Below are 9,257 nucleotides of genomic sequence, written 5' to 3'. Positions count from 1 at the left end.
TGAGTATCTAGTACCTGGATTATCATGTGAATCTCATCATGTTACTCTAAATTAATTTTGTTGGGTTTTGTTCAATGATGATGCTTAATTGGGATTGAGAATGATGTCAACCATTCTCAATGTTTAACAACTACCATGATAGTTAAATAAAATTTATTCCTTTATAGTAGGGAAAAATTGGCTTTACGCAAAACTGTAACCATAGAACTTCCACCAGCCAAATATGCACACAGTATAGCCTAGATCTTTCATTACTCTCTATGTGTTACTTTGCCAGCATATTCCATGTGCTGACCCGTTTCGGGCTGCAACGTTCATGTTGCAGACTTTTCAGACGATGATTAAGGTGATTTTAGGTCATGGTTCTATACTCAGTGATGTCGTTGGAGTTGATGGACTCACTTATCTTCCAAGCCTTCCGTTGTTATCGTTATTAGATGGCCTTAATCCATATTTATTGTAATAAGTTCTCTTTTGAGACACTCGAGGTAATAAGTGTGTGATTGATACTCTGTTAAATCTGTCAAGTACTGTGTGGTGTCAGCATTACTGATCCAGGGATGACACCTGAGCACAGAGATTGGACCGTTTGAGGTCTGGTCGCTACAACAAAACTGTTGGCCAATAGATTGCAAAGAGTTATTCTGCAAATGGTGCATATTAATCAATATGGCTTCCTCAAGGATAGAGTGATCCAGGATTGCCTAGGATGGGCATATGAGTACATTCACTAGTGTCATAAATCTAAGGAGGAAATCTTAGTAATTAAACTGGATTTTGAGAAGGCTTTTGATACAATTGAGCATGCTGCAATCATTGATATTTTTAGAGCTAAAGGATTTGGAGAGAAATGGATTTCCTGGATGGAAGCTCTGTATACAACTGCATCATCTTCTGTACTACTAAATGGAGTTCCTGGGAAAAAAAATTACATAAGGAGAGGAGTAAGACAAGGGGACCCTTACTCTCCTTTAATATTTGTGCTGGCTGCTGATCTGCTACTATCCATTCTTAACAAAGCCATGAGATTAAACCTGATCACTGCTCAAGTTCAAGTAAACTCATGCCCTCACTTCCCAATTGTGCAATATGCAGATGACACTCTACTGGTTATGCAAGCTGATTCTAGGCAGTTGTTCTGTTTAAAAGCACTTCTGAATACTTTTGCTACAACAACTGGGCTCAAAGTAAATTATGGGAAATCCATCATGGTACCTTTGAATATTGCTGAAGACAGGGTAGAAATTTATACAAACACCTTGCAGTGTGCTAGAGGACAATTCCCCTTTACTTACCTTGGTATGCCCTTGGGAATATACAAACCCAGTGTTGAGCAATGTCTTCCCCTAGTTAACAGGATTGCCAAAAGATTGGCTGGTATCTCTATCTTCATGGCCTAAGCTGGAAAACTACTGCTGGTCAAGTCAATGATGACATCTTTATCAGTTTTCTTCATGTGCTGTCTAGACATACCTATTACAATAAAAAAACAGATCATCAAGTACTTGAGACACTGTCTTTGGAGAGTCCCTGATATGGAGGACAGAAGACCTACTTTGGTTGCATGGCACACAGTGTGTAGACCAAAAGACCAGGGAGGATTAGGAGTTCTAGACATCTTTACACAAAACAAAACCTTGCTCATGAAGAACCTCCACAAATCCTTCAACGGACATGATATTCCTTGGGTCAACCTGATTTGGGAAACATATTATAGTGATGGCAAATTACCAGGGGACAATATGATTGGATCATTCTGGTGGAAATCCAACTTAGCTCTCATTGATCAGTACAAAGCTATTGCTAGATGCAATGTGGGAGATGGTGTCAGTGCTTTCTTTTGGGATGATCTATGGATCCAAGCAATACTTAAACACCAATTCCCTCACTTGTTCTCTTTTGTCAGAAACCCCCAGCTGAATATTCAACAAGTGTTGCAGACTGAGTACTTACAGGATCTATTCTTTCTCCCTTTGACAACTAAGGCATATAAGGAATTCTTACAAATGGAAGACATTTGCATAGCCATGAGACAATCGGAGCATTTAGACTCACTTGACACATGGAGTTACATTTGGGGACTGAACACTATTCATCCATCAAAGCATATAAAGTCTTAATTGGTCACAAGCAGACACCTCCACACTTCAATTGGATCTGGCAGAGTTCCTGCCAGCCAAAGCATAAAGTTTTCTTCTGGCAACTTCTCCATGATCGAATCAACACAAGAAATTTACTTAGAAGAAAGAATTTTGTGTTGGAGGATTATAACTGTGCTATTGGAGGCTGTCAACAAGAAGAAACACTACATCATCTCTTTTGGGCTGTCAATTTGTTCAACAATGCTGGGATTTCATTTGTCCAACAAGAACTCCAAACTTGTCTGTGTTAGAAGCGTTCCAAGATCTTAAAGACAAACTAAGGTATCCATTTTACATGGAGATAATCATTCTTGGAGCATGGGCCATATGGATAACCAGAAACAATAAGATTTTTGAAAACATTGCACCTTCATTTCAAGGGTGGAAGTTCATATTTTTGGAGGAACTGAAGCTTCTAAAGTTTAGAATGAGGAAGAAGCATGAGAGACAATTTTCAGTTTGGCTTCAAGGCCTTTTGTAATTACTCTGTTCTTAGGCTAGTAGGTTGTTTGTTTTCTCCTTTATTTTCCTTTTAGTCTCTTTCTGCTCTTTGGGCTTACCTCAAGCCTTTCAGACTTTTTGTTACTTTGATCTCTTAATTTATAAAAATTGCAGTGGGGTTTTACCCTACTGTTTATAGTCAAAAAAAATTATTCTCATTTTGGAGTTATTTGGATTTTATTCAAATTATTTTTCTCCAAAAATAAAATATATGGAAATTAGCGTAAAATGATCCCCTACATTATAAAATTGGAGAGAAATAAATTTGAATTAATTTTGATATTTTTAAAATGATTTTTATGAGGTTTTATTGCAGCAGTAGCACTATTTGTTTTATTTAATTTTTTGTGGAATTTATTTGCCGCTGAAAATGTGTTCATCATGTAGGAAATCTTTTTTTTGAAAATTTTGATATATAATATGCCTATTCACAATTTAATTTAATTTTTGTTATCCAGTTTTTTCTTTTCTGATTCTATTAAAAAAACTGTGCGTGCGCCTGGAACTAACTGTCGCCCACGTGCGCAGCATAGTGGCATCGAGCACCCCATCATTTATTTTTTTTCTTCTGTCCTACATGGGCCAGGCCCAGCCAGCTTTTTTCACTTTGACCGAATTTTGTTTAGGAAAAACTACAGCACGGGCGGCCGCGCCGAACTTTTAGCCCATGATCTTTTTCAAATTTCATCTACGTACGTATAAGTTTAGTCCCACATTGCCTAGCCTTTGACCCCTAAACCTCTTTTCCACCTATAAATATACACCCATAGAGCCTCCAAAAATCATCTGATTTGGGTTAAATCAATATTTTGGTTTTACTAGATTCATTAAAGAAAAATATTTTTCTCCTCTCCGGCGGGACTTCTGGAAATTGACTTCTCTCTCTGAAATCGTCTTTTCTCTATTTTATAAAGGTATCTTTCTTCTTTTTTTTCTTTTTATACTTTCGTAGTTTATTATTTCTAGACTAGTACGGTAGAATAATTAGATTATCAATTAGTCTCTGTATTTATACATTAAACCAAGAATTCTTTTAGCCGTACCTATTTTTCTTCAAATAGCAATAATTTTTTACTCGTTTATCCAAATTAGATGAAACCAGCCCCTATAATTTTGTCTTGCTTTCACCTATCCAGTGAACCCGTCACACCAACTTTTTAAAATTTTCAAATTTTGAAATTTGTTTAGATTCATATTCAAACTTCTTTTGATCATAACTTGAGTTTCGTAACTCCGAATTAGTTGATTATTTTTGCAAATCGAAGCTCTTGACCTAAACTTTCGGATAAGACCAAATCCATCCAATTTTGATATTGTTAGAAATTGTTTTTTGTTGCAAGAGTTAATTGCTAGTTTTCGAAGTTTTCCGAAGTCTTTTCTCCGATTCTTTTGCATGAGTGCTTATGTATGCAATTGCTTGCTTACGATAGATTAACTGGAGTGTGACGAGTAGAACTATCAGGAGTTATGAGTGCGAATCATGTTCATCAACTGTATAAGGCAAGTTCACACTTTGATCATACTTTTCATACCCAGTTTTTATATATTAGTTACAATCCTCAAACATTGCATGAGTGGGATCCCTTAACATGTGGGTTTGGGAAGTAGATGATGAGGTAGAACCTATTGCCTTTTTTATCAAACCTTGGGAGTTACTTCTACGTTATGCTCATATTGCTATGCTATGCTCTTAGACGTGGTTTGGTTTGAGTGATCCATGACAGATGTGAGATTACTAATTAATGGTTAACTTAATGTGGCTACTTAAACACACATCTGGATGGATTGGTTGCGGGCACCTGGGGATATACCAGTGTTGTCTTTTGGTTCGCCACCCGGGCTCAAAGGGGTCATAAGATTATTCATGCTAGAAACTTCCGTGTGCAGCCACAAGCTATTATGGGCTCTAGCATATTTGAGTATGTTACATGACCTCTTTCAGTGGTGGGCTAGCAGATGTAGGGGAAAGTGTCCACCCAGAGTAAAGAGTTAATGTTTCTGAAAGACTATGTCTCGGTCATCCGTTTCTCAAACACCCTGTAGTGCGAGAAAACCAACGAAGGAGATCGAGTCTTGTGGGGAGAAGTGCGCAAACCTCTGTAGAATGTACAAACTAATCATGGTTAGCCGTGTCCCGGTTATGGACATCTTGAGTATCTGGTTCTTGGATTATCATATTGATCTCAACACTCTAAATTAATTTTGTTGGGTTGTTAATCACTGTTTAATTGGGATTGAGATGGGGTTACCATTCTCAATGTTTAACAACTACCATGATAGTTAAATAAAATATATTCCTTTGTTGTGGGGAAAATTTGGCTTTACGCAAAAACATTCTAACCATAGAGCCTCCACCAGCCAAATATGCATGTAGTGATAGCCATTATTCAGCATTGCTCTATAGTGTGAAATTGCCAGTACATTCAATGTACTGACCTACATGGCTGCAATGTCTCATGTTGCAGGATCTTACGACGAGTAAGTGATACATTAGGGTTACAATTTCTACACTCAACTTTGTCGTTGGTGTTGATGGGAATCCACAACCTTGTTGTTACTTCCTCTATATGGATTGAGGTAATAGTATTTACGTTACTTTATACATGTGATTTACCTCTGTTATAAATCCTCGGGTACTGTGTGTGTCAGCATACCGATCCAGGGCTGACACTTAAGCATAGAGACTTGACTGTATGAGGTCGGGTCGCTACAAGATGGTATCAGAGCGCATGTTGACTGTAGGACGTGACCCCTAGAAACTGGCAAGCCCATAGGAAAGATTTTTCTCTCAAACCTTATTTTCAAAAAGATCTTTTGCCTCTCTTCTTTTCTGAGCTTTGTCAAATATTCCCTTTTAGTTAGACTATACCCCTTTCCCCTTTTGACCACACGAAGATTAGACTGATGAGACTACTTCATGAAGTAGAAGATATCGGACAACTAAGACCACACTGGAATGAAGAAGATTTTACCGTTCATTATAATAATGGAAACTACAATGGTTGAAGACTCTGAAGACTAGGAGAATTTGAAGGCCCTAAAGAATTTCCAGAGTGGTATGACCTAGGAAAGTTACCCGTATGGAATTAGTCAGACTATTGAAGTTGTCGATACCCGAGATCAAGGTGTGTCAGAGAAACACCGGGACATGGAGCATTAAAACTCAAAGTTTTGTCAGGAAAACCCCCAGACAGGAGATATGAAGTATGGAATGACAACTCATGGCAAAGAAAGGGCATAAACATAGCTATCCATGAGGTTATCGCCCGCTTATGCTATTGTCACTGTGCTGAGTTAAGCATGCATTTCATCGGAAGGATTGGATGACAAAAGGGCTAATGGAGCATCTATCAGCAAAAGATGAAGTTTTAACCTTAGCTGGTGTATCACCATGATCTGGAGTATTACATCAAGAATTTTAAGATGGACCTTCAGGAAGTTGTATTTGACAAGGAAGCATTTCGTGAAAAACTCAGGACCCAGAAGCTGAAAGTAGCCAAGCTGGTGGAGCAAAACCTCGAGGAACATGAGATTCGTCAGGAACTGAAGGACAGTAGGACCATGGTTCATGCCAAGGATGTTGAAACCTAGAAGTTTGGAACGCAACTCCAGGAATATTAAAGGACGTCATGAGAGACTTCGTGTCAACATAAATGATCTGGCAAAAGAACTTGAGAAGGACAAGCACGATCGGAAGAAGCCATCGGAGACATGAAGAATACCTGAAGAGTTTGACGACATTGAAGATTTATTAACCTTTAGAAGACCAAACCCCTGTTATATACCCACGTTAGATGTGACGATTGTGAGATGTCATTTGTTCGATGTTTTTCCAACAGCCACAAATAAAATATGTCTCTTCAAAACTATTGTTTGTATTGTGTGTATCCCTCTATATCTCTCTTATCTTACCCCGAAACCCTGGACCCAATAGAGGATGAATGGAGATGAACTCATATTTTCGGGACTGATAAGTCAATTGGAGACGGACCAACGGATTCAGAATAGGGAAGATCACATGAAGAATAACCCTATAGCCGGAAAGGATATGACCCAGCATGCTCTTTAGTGCTTTGAAAGAGGTGCTGCTACTTGATGGAGGATGCACCAAACCATCAATGGATGGCAAGGAGTAACCACTTGGGAAGAATTTAAGTTGACTCTGCTAAAGTCTCGTCTTGTGTCCCAGAAGTTGAAGCCTTATGGAAATGATGTGAAGAAACCTTGTGCATGCAAGCTTTGTGGAGAAATAGGACACAACCATAACAAACATAAGGATGAATGCCCTCATTGTGAAGAAAGTCACCCAGATGAAGAATGCCCAACTAGGCAGATTACTTGTTTCTTGTGTGAAGGGACTACCCACTACCCTGCTCAGTGTCCCATTTACCCCGTGGTTCAAAGAACCATCCAACAGAAGAAAGAAGCAATGAAAGGAGCCCTCATGGAAATTTTAGAAGAACCAGTGATGAAGGAAGAGGTGGAGGACACACCCAAAGAAGACCCAATTAAAATCTGCACCAAGTCATGCTATTCATGTGGAGAAGGACACATCTCCCAAAATTGTCTGAATGGGGACCTAGTAAAATTCCCGACAGAGGAAGTAGAGTATGACCCATAGGAAATAGAAGCCCTGGTTGGAACGGAAAGTCCAGGAAGAGAAATAGATTGGATTCCATGAAGGACCTGAGTCATATCACCTGTTTTAGGTGCACGGAGTCAGGGCAATACTGTAGCGGTTGCCCAAAAACGAAGCCGAGGACCCAAGGAGGCTTTGAAATCACAAGGAAACCACGAGACTTGTCAGAAGTAATATGTTTCTATTGCAATGAAGCGGGGCACTTTGCCAGAGAATGTCCCAAGGAGGAGACTTGTGATAAATGGTTGAGTCGCAACGAGAAATATAGTAGTAGTAATGGCGACATTTCTTTTTATTAGTGAGGTGTTGAGTTGAGGCATGTAATGGAAATACAAGAGATTGTAGTAATTTGAGAATCAATAAAGTTAGCATCATTGGTACTGATTTGGATTTTAAGAGTAGTTACTCTATGAAGAAAGATTTTGACCATTTTCGAGGATATGAGAAATATGGTCTATGGAAGAATTTGTGTATTTCAAGGGTGGTAGTACCCTGTGAGGACACTTGACCCCTAGAAAGGATAATGATGTTCCACGGAGTGGACTTCATAAGTATAAGTTTTATCTCGATATGTGGGATACCCCGAGAATATGAAGGGATGAAGTATTATTGGACGTAAAGGAGGTATAATGTTGGTAATATGGAACAATTATAACTCCATGATGAGTCTGAGTAATCATGTCTTAGTTTGGTACCGATAAAAGGAAGAAAGACAATATAATTGGATGGAATTAAGAGTGCTAGGAAGTTGGATATTGGAATAACGAGCAGTTGCCCCGATGATGAGTTCAAGGTTTACAAGTGATGAGATGGGCCATAACCCACAGGCCCCAGGACCTGCAAAGAAGCAAGCACACTCTTGCTGAAGGAAAACCCTGGAATAGATTACGACCTTACCCACCGATGATTTTATAGGAGTAACGCAAAACCTAAGAGTTGTGAAGGAACGATAGATGTTTGTTTGGCTTGCAGAATCAATGGATTTATCCAAACTTGGTTCGTTGACAAGAGAAATTCTGCAATGCTTGTGAGGATGACCGAGTGTTAGAATGCGAGATTCACTAAACGATGTACAAGGTAATGATTTGGGTGCGGGACGGATTGATCACCATATCGACTTAGTCTTATTATTCGCCTTGCTATATGGGAGGGTAAATCTGAGTGACATACCCATAGTAGAGCGACGACGATCAAAACCTTATTTAAACCTTAGAATGGTATGACAATTTTTCCCTTGTACAAGGTAGTTGTTGCCAATCATAGCTCATACGGTGAGAATGAAGCCCAGACCCATTTCCTGCAGGAGAAACCATAAATTGATGACCACCATGAGATCTTGATAGTTGTTTAGTATTGGCGCTAGACCTGTTAGCCAGGAAGACCCAGTCACAGGAAGACCATACCAAGATGAAATGGACACAAGAATCGAGGGAAAAAGTTATGCCACTACCGGAAGAGCCAGAGTAGGAATTTTCCCGAGAATCTGAGAAGATCGACACTGTCAACATTGAGGATGGAGTATATTAGTGTTGATGGAACCGTAACCATGCTTCTAAGCGTGGTAGCACCCTAGACCCCCCCTGCGACAATCGATGGATTTTGAGGAGACTCCCAAACCCTAACCTATTTCTCGCTAGCCTCTCCGAATCTCGAGGACGAGATTCATTTTAAGGGCGGTAGGTTTGTAACATCCCAAAATTCTAAATTTTGGAATGTTATATTAAATAATAGTTTTGGTTGATTGTTTGATTTGTGGTGTGGTTGCTTGAGTGCAATTGAGTGAAACTTGAAACTTTTGAAAGTTAAATGAGAGGGAATAAAAGGTTCCCAAACTTTCACTTTGCATTTTGATCTCCATGAATTCAAATTATTTTCATCACAAAACCTTGAAGAGAAGATGACATGACTTCTTCCATTTAAATAAATGTAAGGGGTTTTGAAAAGATTTGAATTTTTATTTGGAAATAGTTTTTTCA

The sequence above is a fragment of the Triticum aestivum genome, chromosome 6A (genome assembly GCF_018294505.1).
Source record: "Triticum aestivum cultivar Chinese Spring chromosome 6A, IWGSC CS RefSeq v2.1, whole genome shotgun sequence".
Lineage (NCBI taxonomy): Eukaryota > Viridiplantae > Streptophyta > Magnoliopsida > Poales > Poaceae > Triticum > Triticum aestivum.
This window is presented reverse-complemented; position numbering follows the sequence as displayed.